Genomic DNA, 19772 nt, shown 5'->3' on the forward strand with positions numbered 1-19772 from the left:
GCCAGTTCACCGCGATGTCGCCAAACACGAATGAGACCATAATGATGCTGTATACGTAACCTGGATTCATCCGAAAAAATGACGTTTTGCCATTCGTGCACCCAGGTTGATCGTTGAGTACACCATCGCAGGCGCTTCTGTCTGTGGTCCTGTATCAAGGGTAACGGCTACCAAGGTCTCCGAGGTGATAATCCATGCTGCTGCAAACGTCGTCGAACTGTTCGTGCAGATGGTTGTTATCTTGCAAACGTCCCCATCTGTTGACTCAGGGATGGAGACGCGGCTGCACGATCCGTTACAGCCATGCGGATAAGATGCCTGTCATCTCGACTGCTAGTGATACAAGGCCGTTGGGATCCAGCACGGCGTTCCGTATTACCCTCCTGAACCCACCGATTCCGTATTCTGCCAACAGTCAGTGGATCTCGACCAACGCGAGCAGCAATGTCGCGATACGATAAACCGCAATCGCGATAGGCTACAATCCGACCTTTATCAAAGTCGGAAACGTGATGGTACGCATGTCTCTCATTACATGAGGCATCACTACAACGTTTCGCCAGGCTACGCCGGTCAACTGCTATTTGTGTATGAGAAATCGGTTGGAAACTTTCCTCGTAGGTGTCGCCACAGGCGCCAACCTTGTGTGAATGCTCTGAAAAGCTAATCATTTGCATATCACGGCATCTTCTTCCTGTCGGTTAAATTTCGCGTCTGTAGCACATCTTCGTGCTACTATGGCCAATAGTGTAGTTCAACGAACCCTCTGCTAGGCACTTAAGTATGATTTTCCCATGTAGATGTAGCTCTACTCTACGGCATTGGCCCCTTGCCTAGCCTGCATTCATCGTGAATCTCTCTCCCAGCGCCAAGCCCCAAACGACTGTAAAAAGGGGGAGGTGACTCCAGTAGATAAGAAGAGTAAGAGAACGGACAAGCAAAATTACCGACCAATATCCCAAACTTCGATTTGCTACGGAATCCTTGAATATATTCTCAGTTCTGACACAATAAACTTTTTTAAAACTGAGAAGCTTATGTCCACGAATCAGCATGGTTTTAGAAAGCATGGCTAGTGCGAAACTCAGCTTGACCTTTTCTCATATGGTATACTGAGAACTATGGGTGAAGGGCAACAGGCGGATTCCATATTTCGTAATTTCCGGAAAGTATTTGACACGGGGACCCATTACACACTGTTAACGAAGTGGAATAAGTTCACGGATATGTCAGTGACTCGAAGCCTTAGGTAATAGAAACCAATATGCTTTCCTCGACGGCGAGTGTTCATCAGAGACGAGGGTATCGTCAAGGCCCCCGCAATTAAGTGTGATACGACTGCTGTTGTTCTCTGTATACGTAAATGATTTTGCGGACGGGGTGGGCAGCAATCTGCCTTTGTCTGCTGATGATGCTATGGTGTTTCGTAAGGTGTCGGAGTTGAGTGACTGTAGGAAGGTACCAGACGACTTAGACAAAATTTCGAATTGGTGTAATCAATGGCAGCTCGCTCTAAATGTGGAATAACGTAAGTTAATGCGGATGAGTAGGAAGAACACACCTGTAATGTTCGACTACAGTACTATTAGTGTTTTGCTTGACACAGTCAGGTTGCTAAATATCTGGGCGTAACGTTGCAAAGTGGTATGAAATGGAACGAGCGTGTGAAAACTGTGGTAGGGAAGGAGAATGGTCGACTTCGGTTCATTGGGAGAATTTTACGAAAGTGTTGTTCACGTGTAAAGGAGACCGCATATAGGACGCTGGTGCGACCTATTCTTAACTACCGCTCGAGTTTTTGGTCAGACTGAAGGAAGACGTCGAGCAATTCAGACGATTTGTTACAGGTGAGCACTGAAAGACCTAAGTCGTAACAAGGCACCGGGAGTAGACAACATTCCATTACAACTACTGACAACCTTAGGAGAGCAGGCATAGCAAAACTCTACCATCTGGCGAACAAGATGTATGAGACAGGCGAAATACCCTCATACTTCAAGAAGAATATAATAATTCCAATCCCAAAGAAAGCAGGTGTTGACAGATGTGAAAATTACCGAACAACCAGTTTAATAAGCCATGGCTGCAAAATACTAACGCGAATTCTTTACAGACGAATGGTAAAAATGGTAGAAGCCGACCTCGGGGAAGATCAGTTTGAATTCCGTAGAAATGCTGGAACACGTGAGGCAACACTGACCCTACGACTTATCTTAGAAAATAGATTAAGAAAAGGCAAACCTACGTTTCTAGCATTTGTAGACTTAGAGAAAGCTTTTGACAATGTTGACTGGAATACTCTCTTTCAAATTCTGAAGGTGGCAGGGCTAAAACACAGCGCGCGAAAGGCTATTTACAAAATGGACAGAAACCAGATGGCAGTTATAAGAGTCGAGGGGTATGAAATGGAAGCAGTGGTTGGGAAGGGAGTGAGACAGGGTTGTAGCCTATCCCCGATGTTATTCAATCTGTATATTGAGCAAGCAATAAAGGAAACAAAAGAAAAAATCGGAGTTGAAATTAAAATCCATGGAGAAGAAATAAAAACTTTGATGTTCGCCGATGACATTGTAATTCTGTCAGAGACAGTAAAGGACCTGGAACAGCAGCTGAACGGAATGGACAGTGTCTTGAAAGGAGGATATAAGATGAACATCAACAAAAGCAAAACGAGGATAATGGGAAGTAGTCGAATTAAATCGGGTTATGCTGAGGGTATTAGATTAGGAAACGAGACGCTTGAATTAGTAAATGTGTTTTGCTATTTGGGGAGCAAAATAACTGATGACGGTCGAAGTAGAGAGGATAAAGAATGTAGACTGGCAATGGCAAGGAAAGCGTTTCTGAAGAAGAGAAATTTGTTAACATCGAGTATAGATTTAGGTGTCAGGAATTGGTTTCTGAAAGTATTTGTATGGAGTGTAGTCATGTATGGAAGTGAAACATGGACGATAAATAGTTTAGACAAGAAGAGAATAGAAGCTTTCGAGATGTGGGGCTACAGAAGAATGCTGAAGATTAGATAGGTAGATCACATAACTAATGACGAGGTGTTGAATAGAATTGGGAGAAGAGAAATGTGTGGTACAACTTGACTAGAAGAAGGGATCGGTTGGTAGGACATATTCTGAGGCATCAAGGGATCACCAATTTAGTATTGGAGGGCAGGCGTGGAGGGTAAAAATTGTAGATGGAGACTAAGAGATGAATACACTAAACAGATTCAGAAGGATGTAGGTTGCAGTAGGTACTGGGAGATGAAGAAGCTTGCACAGGATAGAGTAGCATGGAGAGCTGCATCAAACCAGTCTCTGGACTGAAGACCACAACAACAACAGGTTGGAACAAAACGTAAGTGTTCGAAGATGCTTTGGGAACTCAATTGGCAGTCTCTGGAGGGAAGACGACGTTCTTTCCGAGAAATACCATTCAGAAAATTTGGAGAACAGGCATTTGAGGCTGACTGCCAAACGATTCTGCTACGGCCGGCATACATTGCACTTTAGGACAACGAAAAATGCCTCTGAGCATTAGAACTATTTAAACCTAAATAATCTAAGGATATTACACACATCCATGCTCGAGGCAGGATTCGAACCTACGACCGTAGCGGTCGCGCGGCTCCAGACTGTAGCGCCTAGAACCGCTCGCCCACCCCGGCCGGCTAGGAGAACGAAGACAAGATACGAGGAATTAGGGCTCATTCGGAGGCATATAGACAGTCGTTGATGAACTCTTCTCGGGTGATCAGCCGGTTGGTGGCGTCGTCTTATCGCTCTGCAAATCGCATATAGATAGCGAGTGGTTCAGGAAAGGACGTGACTAGTTGTGGTGCAGGATACCCTCCGCCATGCACCATTCTATGGCTTCCGGAGCATCTATGTAGATGTAGATGAAACGAACAAAAGCGAATGCGTATTCGCAGACCAATTCGGCTGTGTTTTCTACCGTTCGCTAGTATCTGTGAACAAGTGTTTACACGAGAGCAGAGGTTCCCAACAAAATTTTCTTCAGGAGCCCTCATCGAGCATGATTGGTACCTTGTCATACCACTGTATCAAGTACCTAAAACGCCAAATTAAGAGTCTTTTTATACGTTTTCTATTTTTGGAACTTAGGAAAAACATTGACATATTCATTATTGAAAAAATATTGAGCTTAAAACTGCTCACGCAGGAGGCGGCTAAAACAAAAAAATCTGTTATCATACGAAATATATTTAATATATTTTTTATTCTAATAGCATCTTGCCGACCCCTCTGGCATAGCTCGCGGACCCCTGGGGGTCCGCGAACCACCTGTTGGGAACCACTGCATTGGAGGGAACGGAAGAGAACACCGAATAACGAGCGTAGCCTATAAAGCTGCGTTACTGTTTTTTGGCGCCAATAATCGGTAGGCAGGATACAACGCTACATAGTATAAGGGACGTTCAAAAAGAAACGAGCCGGGGGCATAATTACAGGAACCAGTACCTGTATGTTAGAAGTATTGACCCTGGCTGTTGAGACATTTGTCCCACTGTGACACAAGGCGGTGAATGGCTGTCTCATAAAATTCCCGGGGTGCGATGTTAACTAGTTCCGCACGTACAGCTGGACGTCGACGTCCGAGGTGAATCGTTTGCCCCTCAGCGCCTTTTTAAGGGGACCAAAAATGGCGTAATCACGGGGAGAGAGGTTCGGACTGTATGGAGCGTGGCCGAGAACCTCCCATTTGAATTTCTGCAGAAGTGCGGTGACTGTGTTGGTTTTATCGGGCTGCAATGTCTTGGAGCAGAATGACTCCACGGGCGAGACTGCTTGGTCGTACTGATTTGATCGCTTGGCGAAGGGTGGTCAAGGTTTGCGAATAACGCTGAGCATTCACTGTTGTCGCTTGCTGCAGGAAGTGAATGAGAAGGCGGCCATCTTGGTCAAAGAAGAACGTCAGCATAACCTTTCCTGCACTCATGTGGATGACCTTGTCTTTTTTTGGTGGTGGTGACCCTGGATGCTTCCACTGGAGACTTCGTTGTTTTGATTCTGGTTCAAAGTGATGACTAGATTAGATTAGTTTTTCGTTCCATAGATCCGTGCTGAGGAGATCCTTGTGGATGTGGAACATGTCAATTTTTTTAAAGCTGAAATAACAATACTAATAGTATGAGTATATACAATACATCATTTTTTTAAGCTGAAATAACAATACTAATAGTATGAGTATATACAATACATCATTTGTTTCTATTAAAAAATTCGTCAATGGAGTAGAAGGAGCTGGCCACTAGTAAGTCTTTCAGGTTCCTTTTAAACTGATCATTATTTGTAACTAAATTTTTTATGTTTGCTGGCAAATTATTGAAGATGAGTGTTCCTGAGTAGTGGACCCCTTTTTGAACTAAAGTAAGTGCTTTTAAGTCCTTGTGCAGATCATTTTTGTTCCTGGTATTGTATGTATGAACTGAGTTGTTTGTTCGAAAAAGAGATATATTATTTAGGACAAATTTCATTAAGGAGTAAATATACTGAGAGGCAGTAATTAGTATACCCAGTTCTTTGAAGAGGTTTCTACAGGACGTCCGTGAATTTACTCCACAAATAATACGTATTACACGCTTTTGGACTCTGAAAACTTTTGTTTGACTTGAAGAGTTACCCCAAAATATTATACCATATGACATTATGGAATGAAAGTAGGCAAAGTATGCAAGCTTTTTCATTTTTATGTCGCCTGTGTCTGCTAACACTCGAATTGCAAATACAGATTTGTTAAGGCGTTTCTGCAGTTCTGTGGTGTGCTCCTCCAAACTGAATTTACTATCAAGTTGTAATCCCAGGAATTTAAGACTTTCAACCTCTTCTTTCTGCTCTTCTTCACACTTTATGCATATGCTGGGTGCCACCATGACTCATCTCCAGCCACCACTCGTGCCAGGAATGCATTCCATTCCCGAGCATACCGATGCAGGTGAGCAAGACAGCGGGCCATTCGACATGCTTCCTGGTGTGGATGAAGTCTGTGGGGGACCCCTTGGGCACACACTTCGCACAAGTGCAGTCGTTACTTCACGATGATGTGAACACATCCGACGCTCAATCCGACCACGGTGGCTTTGGCTTTCACTGTCACTCGGCGGTCCTGGTTAATGAGTGCATCCACGAACTGGACGATGTCATCGGTAATGCAGTGTGGTGCTAAAGACCGTGCATCATCGACTAACGACACCCGTCCTTCCCTGAAGTGCTTGTGCCGCGCTTTAACCCTTGCAAGGGACATGCAGTGTTCGCCGTACACTTGTGACGTCCGCTGTCAGAAAACGAACAACACCTGATTGCTCTTCTCTTGACGCCTCCATGTCACTGTTTGCAATGCGAGTGGCAGGCGTTGGACGATTGATGCATCCTGTTGCTAGCTCTGTATAGTCACGTGACTTGTACGTGTGCCCTCTAGCGACAGGCTGTGAACTTCCACGCTCTGGTTGGAACCCCACCTCGTTACACACGACACGATATTACCCTCCTGTCACTGGTTTGCGCATTTCATACTCCGGTTCGTTTCTTTTTGAACGCCGCTTGTAACTTATTTAAGGTGTGGCAGAAAAACGAGCTGTTTTTATTAATCTCTAAATGTCTGTCTGTCATTACGTTTCAGGTGGGAGAGCCATTTGCTGAGATGGACCGCTGGATCGGCGCTGTACATGCTGGTATGATCTAGAAACCTTGCTGTGAAACTCTAGCTGAGGGTTCTCTTTGTATGATAGTATCATTTGACGTGTACAGTACTCGTATCTATGTTCGGTTGGAAAGTTTCGTCTACTGAAGCCACTTGGTTAACATTTTCTTCTATTTAAACAGAATGTCTGTCCTTCATACCATGGGCTTGTCTTCAACAAATCTTCCTCATTGTAAAAACTCTTCACTGGAGGGTTCAATCGTCTTGGAATTACAACAACGTCTGCAGAACTTTAAGATGGCTATTCACATCATAGACTAAGTAATTTATGTATACCATGAGTAGCATTCATTCTAATACATATGTCTGAGACATGCCAAATGTTTCCTTCATATTCTAAGATGAATGGGAACGAAGCAATGTAAAAGTTTAATGAAGCAAGGATGAGCTGCAATTAGAATTAGACAGCTCATACAAATACCTAACTGTAAACTATTTGTAGTGGTGTGAAGTAGAACGATCACATTGGCGCAGTTGTAAGTAAAACAGGTGGAAGATTTTGGCGCATTCAGAGGAAACTAAAAAATTTAATCACTCTAAAGAGGAGATTGCTTTTTTATTTATTTATCTAGAATCCATGTATCTCATTATTATAAAATGACACAGGATTTGTCACAGATGATCTTATATAGATAACAGAACAAGAAAGATTTACAATTACATGTTGGCTAATAAAATATTCTTATGTCTAACTTGAAACCATACACATAACAAAAGTCATAATATACGAAATCAGAATAACAAATAAACACAATTTATTTTTCGGATGAGAAATTTGGTCCTTATCATGAAGGAAATGAGCTGCTCTATTTTGTTTGCATGCTGATGATTCAAGTATTGCTTGACACTATAAAAACTCTTGCTAATTAGCACTTCTTTGAGTTCTTTTTTGAATATATGGAATTTTGACATTCTTTTAATTTCCTGTTGTGGTTCACTAAACAGAATTTTAAGCTGTTAAAGAGCACTGTTTTGATGCATGCCTTTTGTGTGAATTTCTCTATGAAAATCGTTTCTCTTACTCGTTTTGTACTCGTTCTGTTTAACATAGGATGTTCCTGTTATACCTTGAGAAAACATATAGTTTAATAAATATAGATGTTGTGTACATAGTTCCGCGTGGTCAGCGCGTACACAACTTTCGCACTAGAGCGCGCCCCGCTAAGCACAACAGCGCAGGCGCAGCGCACGTCCGTCTCCGCACTACGAGATGGCGCTGTCTTAGAGGCAGACCAAATTTTGCTTCCGCCGATCCGCGTATTAATATGTAACGCAGCCAATGAGATTGCTGCTAACGTAGAACCTTTTCTCCTTGCGGATCACACTCGCGCAGTGATACCTGAACGCGCGAGGTATTATAACGAGTGTACAGACCTCCGATTAGCCAGTATGCATTTGTCTGCATTAGTCTGCAAAGTTTCAGTCTGCGCCTAATAAGATTACCATATTCCTGTACATAGCCATGAAGATAAATGTATAGACACTTTGTCAAGTATCAGAGATGTGTGAGAGTAAGATTAACGTGCCAAGACCAAAGGAACTTCAGATTGTCAATTGTAAACAGCATCCAGAATCAAGTTACGTAATGTCTATGATTTTTATTATTTTAATAAAAGTGTGTGAAAATTAATCAAGTTCTTCTTAAAGTTGGTCACCGTCGATCTGCTACTCTAAGCGTGCAAGTGGCGTTTCTATCGTCTGACCTAACAGCAGAAGATAAACACGCCACGATAAGACCACGAGATATATTGCTGACACTCGCCTACTTCGTTAGAGCGACAAGTCAAATAATCTGATGGTGTGTGTACCGAAGGTCTTACAGTACGCGCACCACAATAGATACATGGTAGGGTCATGATTTTTAGTTCCTTGAAATATTTATGCACTGACATATGGCCCTGGTAAAATAAAGAAATGAAAATTCATTTAATCTAATAACTTCCATGGTACACAAAAATAAACTCAGAAGATCGGTCAATAGAATAATTATCAAAAACTCGACTGTGACGAGGGTGAAGTGCACAAACAATACAAGTCTACAAAAATAAAAATAAACATTTTATCTCATCCAATAATACCTTGTTCTTGATTTAAAAACCTTTTTTATGTCCGTATGCTGTACAGCCATCGTTCTGAGTCACCATTCCTCAATCTGCAACCCACATAGCTCCAAATGTGCGTTCATGCGCTACACTGGAAACTCAACGAACCCCGCCTGCTCCACACCGCACCTATCCACTACTGACTGTCACAGATTCTACGACTCCACAGTGCTGCCACCGCAGATACTGATGCCTAACAAGTGTTTCTCTGACCACAACTCTTCAAATATATCATTTTCTTTTACAAATATTAACACATCCAATAACATCATCAAAAAGTTGCCATCTTACACCTTCTCCAGGCAATCTCCAAACTCTTCCATGGGATCGCCACTGGGCACAGTGTGATTCATCAGTCCGAATCACTTGTTTGCACTGATCCTCTGCCCTCAGACGCCGTTTAGCGTTGACCACAGGAATGGGTGGCTTATGATGAGCTGCTCAACCATCGTGCTCTTTCTTTTCAGCTCCTTGCACACTGTTGTGCTAGTTTCCTCGGTAGATTTTAATGAGTCTTTGATGTACTGGTCGTTAGCGATAGATCACAGGCTCTGAATATTTGAGGATGCGGAAGGAAATCGGCCACTCCATTTTCAAGGGAACCAGGCTAGCGTTCCATTTAGAAGATTTAATGAAATACGGAAAATTTAAGTAGTCGTAAGGAAAGCATTCACGCTTGAGCACAAAATGCACATCTAGAATTTTACAGAAGACAGGCATCAACGATATATCACTGTAATTCTGTAGGGTCAGCAGTGGGGTTACAATTCAAGGTGAAAAGATATCAATTCGAGGTGATCGACATAGCCATGAAGATAAATGTATAGACACTTTGTCAAGTATCAGAGATGTGTGAGAGTAAGATTAACGTGCCAAGACCAAAGGAACTTCAGATTGTCAATTGTAAACAGCATCCAGAATCAAGTTACGTAATGTCTATGATTTTTATTATTTTAATAAAAGTGTGTGAAAATTAATCAAGTTCTTCTTAAAGTTGGTCACCGTCGATCTGCTACTCTAAGCGTGCAAGTGGCGTTTCTATCGTCTGACCTAACAGCAGAAGATAAACACTTCACTGCTAACGTAGAACCTTTTCTCCTTGCGGATCACACTCGCGCAGTGATACCTGAACGCGCGAGGTATTATAACGAGTGTACAGACCTCCGATTAGACCATCAAACACCTCACTACACAACTGAACGTTTCTATTGGTGGTGCTGACACACTCTTCAAACAGTTGGGGTAATCAAAGGCGTGTGCCCATAACATGGGTTCATCACTTCGAACTGAAATCCATGGTGTGGTGCCACACCACCAATTTACCCCAATGAAGGATGCAGTTCAAGAGACGGGCTACGTGGATGATGGGGAAGTTATTGATGCGGCAAGATGTTGGCTCCAACGTTCGCCAAGTAGAGTGATACCATGCACGCATAAGAGCCCCACCCCCTGCCCCATAACACTCCCCCCCCCCCCCCCTTGTCCTCAGTAAGGTGTCGCATAGCTGTCGCATTGAATGGAGATTATGTTGAAAAATAGGGTTTTGTAACCAAAAGAGTGTGTGTATTGAAAGAATGAATAAAATCAACCTGCTTTCAGAAAAATACGTGTTGTATTACTTACTCAACGTCTCTTAAAAACGGAATTCATCAACTGCCAGGCAACTGAAAAATCCATTGACATAATAAAAATTTACATCAGCGGGCCTCTGCAGTTCCATCAACTTTTGTGAATGACTTTGCAGTGAAGCACGATTTTTGATGGAATCCATTAGGTAGGAGATTTTGATATTAGTAGTTTTGCAGTCTCGGTAATGATTTGCTCACTAACAGCTTTGGGGTTTCCGATCTCAGCGTTTAAACCCTCTATATCGTGAGTGGGACAGAATATCTAAAACACTGATACACTGATGAACCAAAAGATGACCATTGCTTACCGCTAGACTGAATGCCACCTGGTGACGTTGCGGGCACATTATACGGTGAGGGAAGTTCAAATGGCTGTGAGCACAATGGGACTTAACATCTGAGGTCATCAGTCCCCAAGAACTTAGAACCACTTAAACCTAACTAACATAAGGACATCACACGCATCCATGCCCGAGGCAGGATTCGAACCTGCGACCGTAGTGGTCGCGCAGTTCCAGACTGAAGCGCCTAGAACCGCTCGGCCACATCGGCCGGCGAGGGAAGTAGACTCCGAGACAAAGAAAAAAAAGAAAAAGAAAAAGGACGCTCCACGACTGAATTAACCGAATAGGAACGGAAATCGGTAGATGTGACGTACATCTAGATAAACAAATGATTAAAATTTCAGAAAAATTTATTCAAGAGAAATGCACGACATCGGCCTGAAATCTCAGTCACTGGAGTAGAATTGTGTTCAGTGATAAGCCCCGCTTCGAAATCAGCCCCAATGACCAGCGAAGACGTGTCTGGAAATACCACGGTTACCAGTGGTACACCAGCCTAACTGTTACCCGCCATAATGCCGAACAACCAGGAGTGATGTTCTGGCGTGCCATTTCCTTTCATACCAGGACCCAATCAGTTGTCATCTGCGGAAATCTTACAGCACAGCTGTTCGTCGACGATACTCAACGCCCCGTTTTATTGCTGCCCATGGCAAGACATTCTGGGCTTACATTTCAGCTGCATACGACGAGAGTTTCTACTGCTTGTCTTTTTCCTTGCCAAACCCTACCTTGGCCAGCGAGGTCACCTGATCTCTCCCAGATTTGGAACATTTGGAACATTATTGGCAGGTCCCTCAAACCAGATTGGGATTTTGAAGATCTAACACAAGTCGACACAGCTCTCCACGATCTCTCTCAGGAGGACGACCAACAACACTGTCAATCAAAAATGATTCAAATGGCTCTGAGCACTGTGGGACTTAACATCTGAGGTCATCAGTCCCCTTGTACTTAGAACTACTTAAACCTAACTAAGCTAAGGATATCACACACATCCATGCCCGAGGCGGGATTCGAACCTGCGACCGTAGCGGTCGCGCGGTTCGAGATTGGAGCGCCTAGAACCGCTCGGCCACAGCGGCCGGCCACTGTCAATCAATACCAAGTCCAATAACTGTTTTCACAAGAGCCAGAGGTAGACCAATGCATTACTGACTTGCTCAACTTACGAAGCTTTATCTTTTGAATAAATCATCCAGATTTTGTGAAATAATCATTTGCTTGTCTGTATATCGACATCACATCTACTGATTTCCGTTCCATTTGGATAATTCCTTCGTGGCGTGTCGTTTTCTTCTGTTGGAGTGTACACTGAGGAACTAGAAAAATATGTCCACCGCTCACTGCGAGACAATGGCACCTGGTAACGTAGCGGGCACATGGCACGGTCATTATACAGGTTGGTCCATTGATAGTGACCGGGCCAAATATCTCCCGAAATAAGCATCGAACGAAAAAACTAAAAGAACGAAACTCATCTAGCTTGAAGGGGGAAACCAGATGGCGCTATGGTTGGCCCGCTAGATGGCGCTGCCATAGGTCAAACGGATATCAACTGAGTTTTTTAAAATAGGAACCCCCATTTTTTATTATATATTCGTGTAGTACGTAAAGAAATGTGGATGTTTTAGTTCAACCACTTTTTTCGCTTCGTGATAGATGGCGCTGTAATAGTCACAAACGTATAAGTATACGTATCACGTAACATTCCGCCAGTGCGGACGGTATTTGCTTCGTGATACATTACCCGTGTTAAAATGGGCCGTTTACCAATTGCGGAAACGGTCGATGTCGTGTTGATGTGTGGCAATTGTGATCAAAATGCCCAACGGGCGTGTGCTATGTATGCTGCTCGCTATCCTGGACGACATCATCCAAGTGTCCGCCCCGTTTGCCGGATAGTTACGTTATTTAAGGAAACAGGAAGTGTTCAGCCACATGTGAAACGTCAACCACGACCTGCAACAAATGATGATGCCCAAGTAGGTGTTTTATTTGCTGTCGCGGCTAATCCGCCCATCAGTAGTAGACAAATTGCGCGAGAATCGGGAATCTCAAAAACTTCAGTGTTGAGAGTGCTACATCAACATCGATTGCACTCGTGCCATATTTCTATTCACCAGGAATTGCATGGTGACGACTTTGAACGTCGTGTACAGTTCTGCCACTGGGCACAAGAGAAATTACGGGACGATGACAGATTTTTTGCACGCGTTCTATTTAGCGACGAAGTATCATTCACCAACAGCGGTAACGTAAAGCGGCATAATATGCACTATTGTGCAACGGAAAATCCACGATGGCTGCGACAAGTGGAACTTCAGCGACCTTGGCGGGTTAATGTATGGTGCGGCAATATGGGAGGAAGGATAATTGGCCCCAATTTTATCGATGGCAATCTAAATGGTGAAATGTATGCTGATTTCCTATGTAATGATCTACCGATGTTACTACACGATGTTTCACTGCATGACAGAATGGCGATGTACTTCCAACATGATGGATGTCCGGCACATAGTTCGCGTGCGGTTGAAGCGGTATTGAATAGCATATTTCATGACAGGTGGATTGGTCGTCGTAGCACCATACCATGGCCCGCACATTCACCGGATCTGACGTCCACGGATTTATTTCTGTGGGGAAAGTTGAAGGATGTTTGCTATCGTGATTCACCGACAACTCCTAAAACATGCGTCAGCGCATTGTCAATGCATGTGCGAACATTACGGAAGGCGAACTACTCGCTGTTGAGACGAACGTCGTTACACGTATTGCCAAATGCATTGAGGTTGACGGACATCATTTTGAGGATTTATTGCATTAATGTGGTATTTACAGGTAATCACGCTGTAACAGCATGCGTTCACAGAAGTGATAAGTTCACAAAGGTACATGTATCATGTTGTGGACTGACAAGACAGCCAGTCCACAGTGACGGGTAACCGAAAGGCACGCGCTTAAACTCACGCAGGATGGCGTGAGGTCTGGAACAGGATACGTAATGAATGCTATAAAGAAAAGTACGTAGCTTCTGGAATACTTAACTTTAATCCATCATTGGTGTACATCGCTCTTGGCGATACAAGTTAGACCTTTTAGATACATGCAATATACTGTTAATGGCGCCTTGGTAGGTCGTAGTCATTGACTTAGCTGAAGGCTATGCTATCTATATTCTCTATATTCTCGGCAAATGAGAGAGTCTTCGTCCGTGTAGTCGCTAGCTAAGTCGTCCGTGCAACTGGGGCGAGTGCTAGTACGTCTCTCGAGACCTGCCGTGTGGCGGCGCTCGGTCTGCAATCATTGATAGTGGCGACACGCGGGTCCGTCGTATACTAATGGACCGCGGCCGATTTAAAAGGCTACCACCTAGCAAGTGTGGTGTCTGGCGGTGACACCACATATCACAGTGGAACAACCGAAATAAAATGTTCAAACGTACCTACGTTGTGTATATTAATTTAAAAAACCTACCTATTACCAACTGTTCGTCTAAAATTGTGAGTCATATGTTTGTGACTATTACAGCGTCATCTATCACGAAGCGAAAAAAATGGCCCAACTAAAACATTCATATTTCTTTACGTACTACACGAATATGCAATAAAAATGGGTGTTCCTATTTTTAAAAAAACGCAGTTGATATCCATTTGACCTATCGAGCGCCATCTAGTGGGCCAACCATAGCGCCATCTGGTTTCCCCCTTCAAGCTAGACAAGTTTCGTTCTTTGTAGTTTTTTCATTTGAAGCTTATTTCGTAAGATTTTGGCCCGGTCACGATCAACGGACCATCCTGTATAAGCGGGGGAGAGACGAACGGGCTGCATTTTGGAAACGGTGAAGCTGATCAGCCATTCGCGGTGCTACTGTCCTGAACACCTAGACAGTGAAACCATGTGTGGATGACAAGATCTTTGAAGTCCAGGCCCCATTGCAGAACATTTCGGTCGAAGGCAAGTTCGCTCTTTAGAGCAGGTGAGGCGGCGATCTGTACCAGATCTGATGACAAAGTGCGATGCTGATGCAGGCAAAAGTGATTTGGAGAGTACCATTCACTGCACGTTGTTGAACTTGGATCTTCGCAGCAGATAACGTACTGACCTAACCGCATCGTCAATTACGTTTGCAGTGTGTACGAGATAACTGAGATTGGACTACGGATCAATGTGTGTCTCCTAATCCAATGAACCACGTTCCTTGCTAGACCGTCGATGGTCGTGTCCGGTTACGCCGTCACCCAAGCGAATGGCTGCTCGAAGCGTGCGCAACGTGACGAACGACGTCTTATGGTATGGGAAACATTCACCTGTGGTATGAATGAGCGGTTGGCGCCATTGGCCGGGAGGCCCCTTACAGGGCAGGTCTTTTTACATGCGACGCCACACTGGGCGACCTGCGCGCCGGATAGGGATGAAATGATGATGAAGACAACACAACACCCAGTCCCTGAGCGGAGAAAATTCTCGACCCAGCCGGGAATCGAACCCGGGCCCCTGCGGACGCCAGTCCGTCACGCTGACCATTCAGCTATCGGGACGGACTATCTGTGGTATTAAACGAAGGCACTGTTACATATGTGCATTACGTGAACATTATTGTTGACCATCTACATCCCTTCATGCATGATGTCTTCTCTGACGGCGACGACATCGTCTTGCAGCATAAGTGTAATCTCACAAAACTAGAATCGTGCTGCAGTGCTTGAGGATCGTAACAGCGAATTCACACGGATGTCTTGGCCACCAAATTCGCTTGATCTGAACCTGATGGAAACTGTATGAGAACATAAAGTCTGAAAATGAGTCCGTGATCATATTTTGGCACTTTATTTTACAGGTTCGTCTTGATCAAACACATCTTTACGCTTCACCATTACCGGTTTCGGCTACTGCCAAATTTAGATCTGTTACAAACAAAAACAGGGTGTGACCAACTAAGTTCAGTTTGCTCATGCTAAATCTATAAACGCCTGGTGCTACATAAGAAAGACAAAAAGTGTTTACATGATTAACAGCCATGTATACCAGCCACAGTCCGCCTGCAAAGCTGAGTGGTTGCGTGCTCGCCTCCCATGCAGTGGGCCCGAGTTCGATTTCCGGCCGGCTTGGAGATTTTCTCCGCTCGTAGACTGGGTGTCGTGTTGTCCTCATCATAATTTCATCGTCATCACCGGCACGCAAGTCCACTAAAATACGACTTGCACTCGGCGGCCGAACTTCCCCGGATGAGGCCTCCCGGCCAACAACGCCATATGCTCATTTCATTTTATGCCAGCCATACGTACCATAAAATATTCTGATGTAGTATCAACCTCAGACTAAACATTTACATACATAGTAAGTGCTGGTGATGATCAGAACGCGTCTGGTATTTATACAAAGAAACTGAGCCCAGCTGAGGGCACTATAGGTAAGGTGCATGATTAAACAGTATCGCAAATGTAATGGTTAAAATGCGCTAAGCGTAGTCATTAATTAAAATTACTTCACATGGCAAACAAAGCGTCTGACAATAAAACATGTACTGACATACTACACGTGCAATTAGATCCATTCTTAAAATCCACATAAAACTGGAAGATTTTGTCTTATATATGTGATTTTATTCTTAATCTTTTTATAATGGCTCTTACACAATTATTTGTTTTACTTTGCCAAGCTAGGAGTTTCACATTTTCAGTATTTGCACTTTTAATGTGGATTTTAAGTGTGGATGTAATTCCACGTGTAGTATGTCAGTACATGTATTATTGTCAGACGCTAGTTTTCCCATGAGAAGTAATTTCAATTAATGACTACGCATACCGCATTTTAACCAACACATTTGCGATACTGGTTAATCGTGTACTCTAGCTATAGCTTTGTTGAACTCAGTTTTTTTTTTTATAAATACCAGACGCATTAATATCATCAGCAGCACTTACTACATACCTACATATTCAGTCGACGTTGATACTACATCAGAATATTTTGTGGTATGTATGGCTGGTATACACGTCTGTTAATCATGTAAACACTTTTCATCTTGAAACTTCCTGGCAGATTAAAACTGTGTCCCGGACCGAGACTCGAACTCAGGACCTTTGCCTTTCACGGGCACGTGCCCAACCACCTGAGCTACCCAGGCACGACTCACGTCCCGTCCTCACAGCTTTACTTCCGCCAGTACCTCGTTTCCTACCTTCCAAACTTTACAAAATCTCCGTTGGTAGAGCACTTGCCCGCAAAAGGCAAAAGGTCCCGAGTTCGAGTCTCGGTCCAGCACACAGTTTTAATCTGGAAGGAAGTTTCATATCAGCGCACACTCCGCTGGAGAGTGAAAATCTCATTCTGGACTTTTCATCTTTCTTATGTAGCACCAGGCTTTTATAGATTTAGTGTCAGCAAACTGAACTTAGTTCGTCACACATTGTTCTTGTTTGTAACAGATCTGAAGATGGCAGTAGCTGAGACCGGTAATGGTGAAATGTGAAAGTTTGTGTGATCAAGACGGATCTCAAAATGGCTCTGAGCACTATGGGACTCAACTGCTGAGGTCATCAGTCCCCTAGAACTTAGAACTAGTTAAACCTAACTAACCTAAGGACATCACAAACATCCATGCCCGAGGCAGGATTCGAACCTGCAACCGTAGCCGTCTTGCGGTTCCAGACTGCAGCTCAAGACGGATCTATAAAATAAAGAACTGTATGAGGCGCTGTATGTGCCAGCTCCAAGCCCACAAAGCCACCAGCCAGTGATTTATGGGAATTGTGTACCTGTGCGTAGACATTTGGGCCCACATGCCTTTGAAGACCTACCAACTACTTGACGAACCCATTCCATGCAAAATCGCCGCTGCATTCCGTTCCAAAGGTGGATCAACATGCTGTTAAGGACGTGGCTATAAATGTTTTCGGTCATCGGTGTATAACTTCGATTTGGTTGTGTCACACAGTATTCAAAACAATTTTTTGATATCGCATGATGCGTGACACCTTTAGTTAACGCTTAACTGCTCCAAAAAAACCCTTCTAATCAATATCAAGTTACTAGGAAACTTGAGTGCACTATTTTTAAGGAATCTGATGAATCGGTACGTTACCTTAACAGCTGAGACATAAGGCTGATGTGAATATCCAGCCAGAGTTTGAAATTCGTCTTTGGTTCGTACCACAGAAACAATTCTGTCATTGCGCTTTGTAATGGAAGGGAGGTTGAAGAATTTCAGGATCCTTCTTAGTGTTTGTGTACCCAGAGAAAGCCTGCGACAATGTGTAGTGGAATAAGAAATTCTCAATTAATAGAACCCTGTGGCTGAAGTAGAGAAACACACAAATGGTCTACAACTGTAAAGCGCTAGTAGAGTAAGGTGAGCAAGACAAGTTTCTCATAAGAAGGGCGTACGCGTAAGAAGAGAAAGAAAGCTGGTAGTCTGTCCAGCGCTGCACACAGAGAACGCTGGTTAGCCCGCTAGTCAAGATGCAGCAGTGCCATCAGTGGCAGAACATCACGCGCGCTCCATGATCTCTGCAGTCTTTCTCTATTTTACAGAAACTGTTCGTTACAAAAAAAATCTGATATTTACAGTAAGCTTAGTTTTATATGTTAGCTTCATGGTGAAGTGTCCATCATCTCGCTAATGGTCGTACTTACAGGTATTGTGATAGTCACATTTAAGTAAGTCACTGTGCGAAATTAGAATACTTTGGAATGAAAAACTGCTGTCTCTATGATTTTGCCTCTAGTGTGTATTACACCACATATTGCTGCGAATGAAATTTATCGAAGATATTGAATTTTTCTTTGGACTAGATGTCTCCAATCCCAAAAAAAAAAACGATTTTATGTTCCACACTCACTTCCGATCGAACACACGTAAGAATAAAATATTCATAACACATATCATATCTTCTAACCGCTCTAAATACCGAAACAAAATTTTGGTAAATGATAGCACACGAAGTGGAGTCTATTTTTTCCTGTGGTTGCCATATGCAACTTTCTTATCTATGTCGGTATAACAGAAGCTACAATTTTATTTACTTATTTTCAACCCCGAACTGTTCATTTTAAAAAGTCATCGATAGATAGTGAAAAGAGAATTTGCTAGTATGAAAGCAAACGTCAAATTTCTTCTCTTATGTTACTGCAAACAGACACAGTGAGATTTTGTGTTAGGTATTGACCTCTCTGGCCTCCTATTTCTTGTTTAATAAGACAGGATGTTTCAAGATTCTGTCACAACAGCTAATGCACAGTGAGTATGTGCAAATTATGTGTTTCGGCAAAAGAAACAAAAGCAAACCTGTCAACAAGACAAGAAAGACAAATGTAGCTGTTACTCGTAAATGATCATGCTTCTTCAATTAAAAAATAGTTAACAATGGAGACAAAAATAAATCGCCAATTGTCTTTCAATTTTAGCGAAATCTTGAAACCCATCGTATTTTTAATAGGGGACGACTGGAATCGAAACTTGTTCTTCATCTGAGAAATATGTAGGACTGCAGCTTATCACCACCAATGCTTAATTTGTAAACGTGGAGGTCCACAACTGGAATTAGAAATACAGGCGTTAATAGAAACAATTTGGAAGACAGAAACCATTCCTGTAGAATGGAAAACTGCAACTGTGTGCCCCATATTCAAGAAGAATGATCCACTTGTTTGTGATAACTACAGAGGAATTGCCTTACTGGATGTCACCTACAAAATCTGATCGAGCTGCCTATTAAACAGGCTGATACCAACTGCAGAAGAACTGACTGGGGACTACCAATGCGGTTTCCGCAAAAACAGATCCACACTAGATCACTTATCACCCTAAGACAAGTAACTGAGAAGGTGTGGGAATTCAGTGTAGATGTCCACATATTATTCGTAGATTTTAAAAAGGCCTATGATAGCATACACCGACAGACATTCCTAAATATAATGAAGGAATTTAACATACCATCAAAATTAATCAGATTAGTTAAAATGTGTATAGACGAAACTTT

Source organism: Schistocerca piceifrons, chromosome 3 (genome assembly GCF_021461385.2).
Source record: "Schistocerca piceifrons isolate TAMUIC-IGC-003096 chromosome 3, iqSchPice1.1, whole genome shotgun sequence".
Lineage (NCBI taxonomy): Eukaryota > Metazoa > Arthropoda > Insecta > Orthoptera > Acrididae > Schistocerca > Schistocerca piceifrons.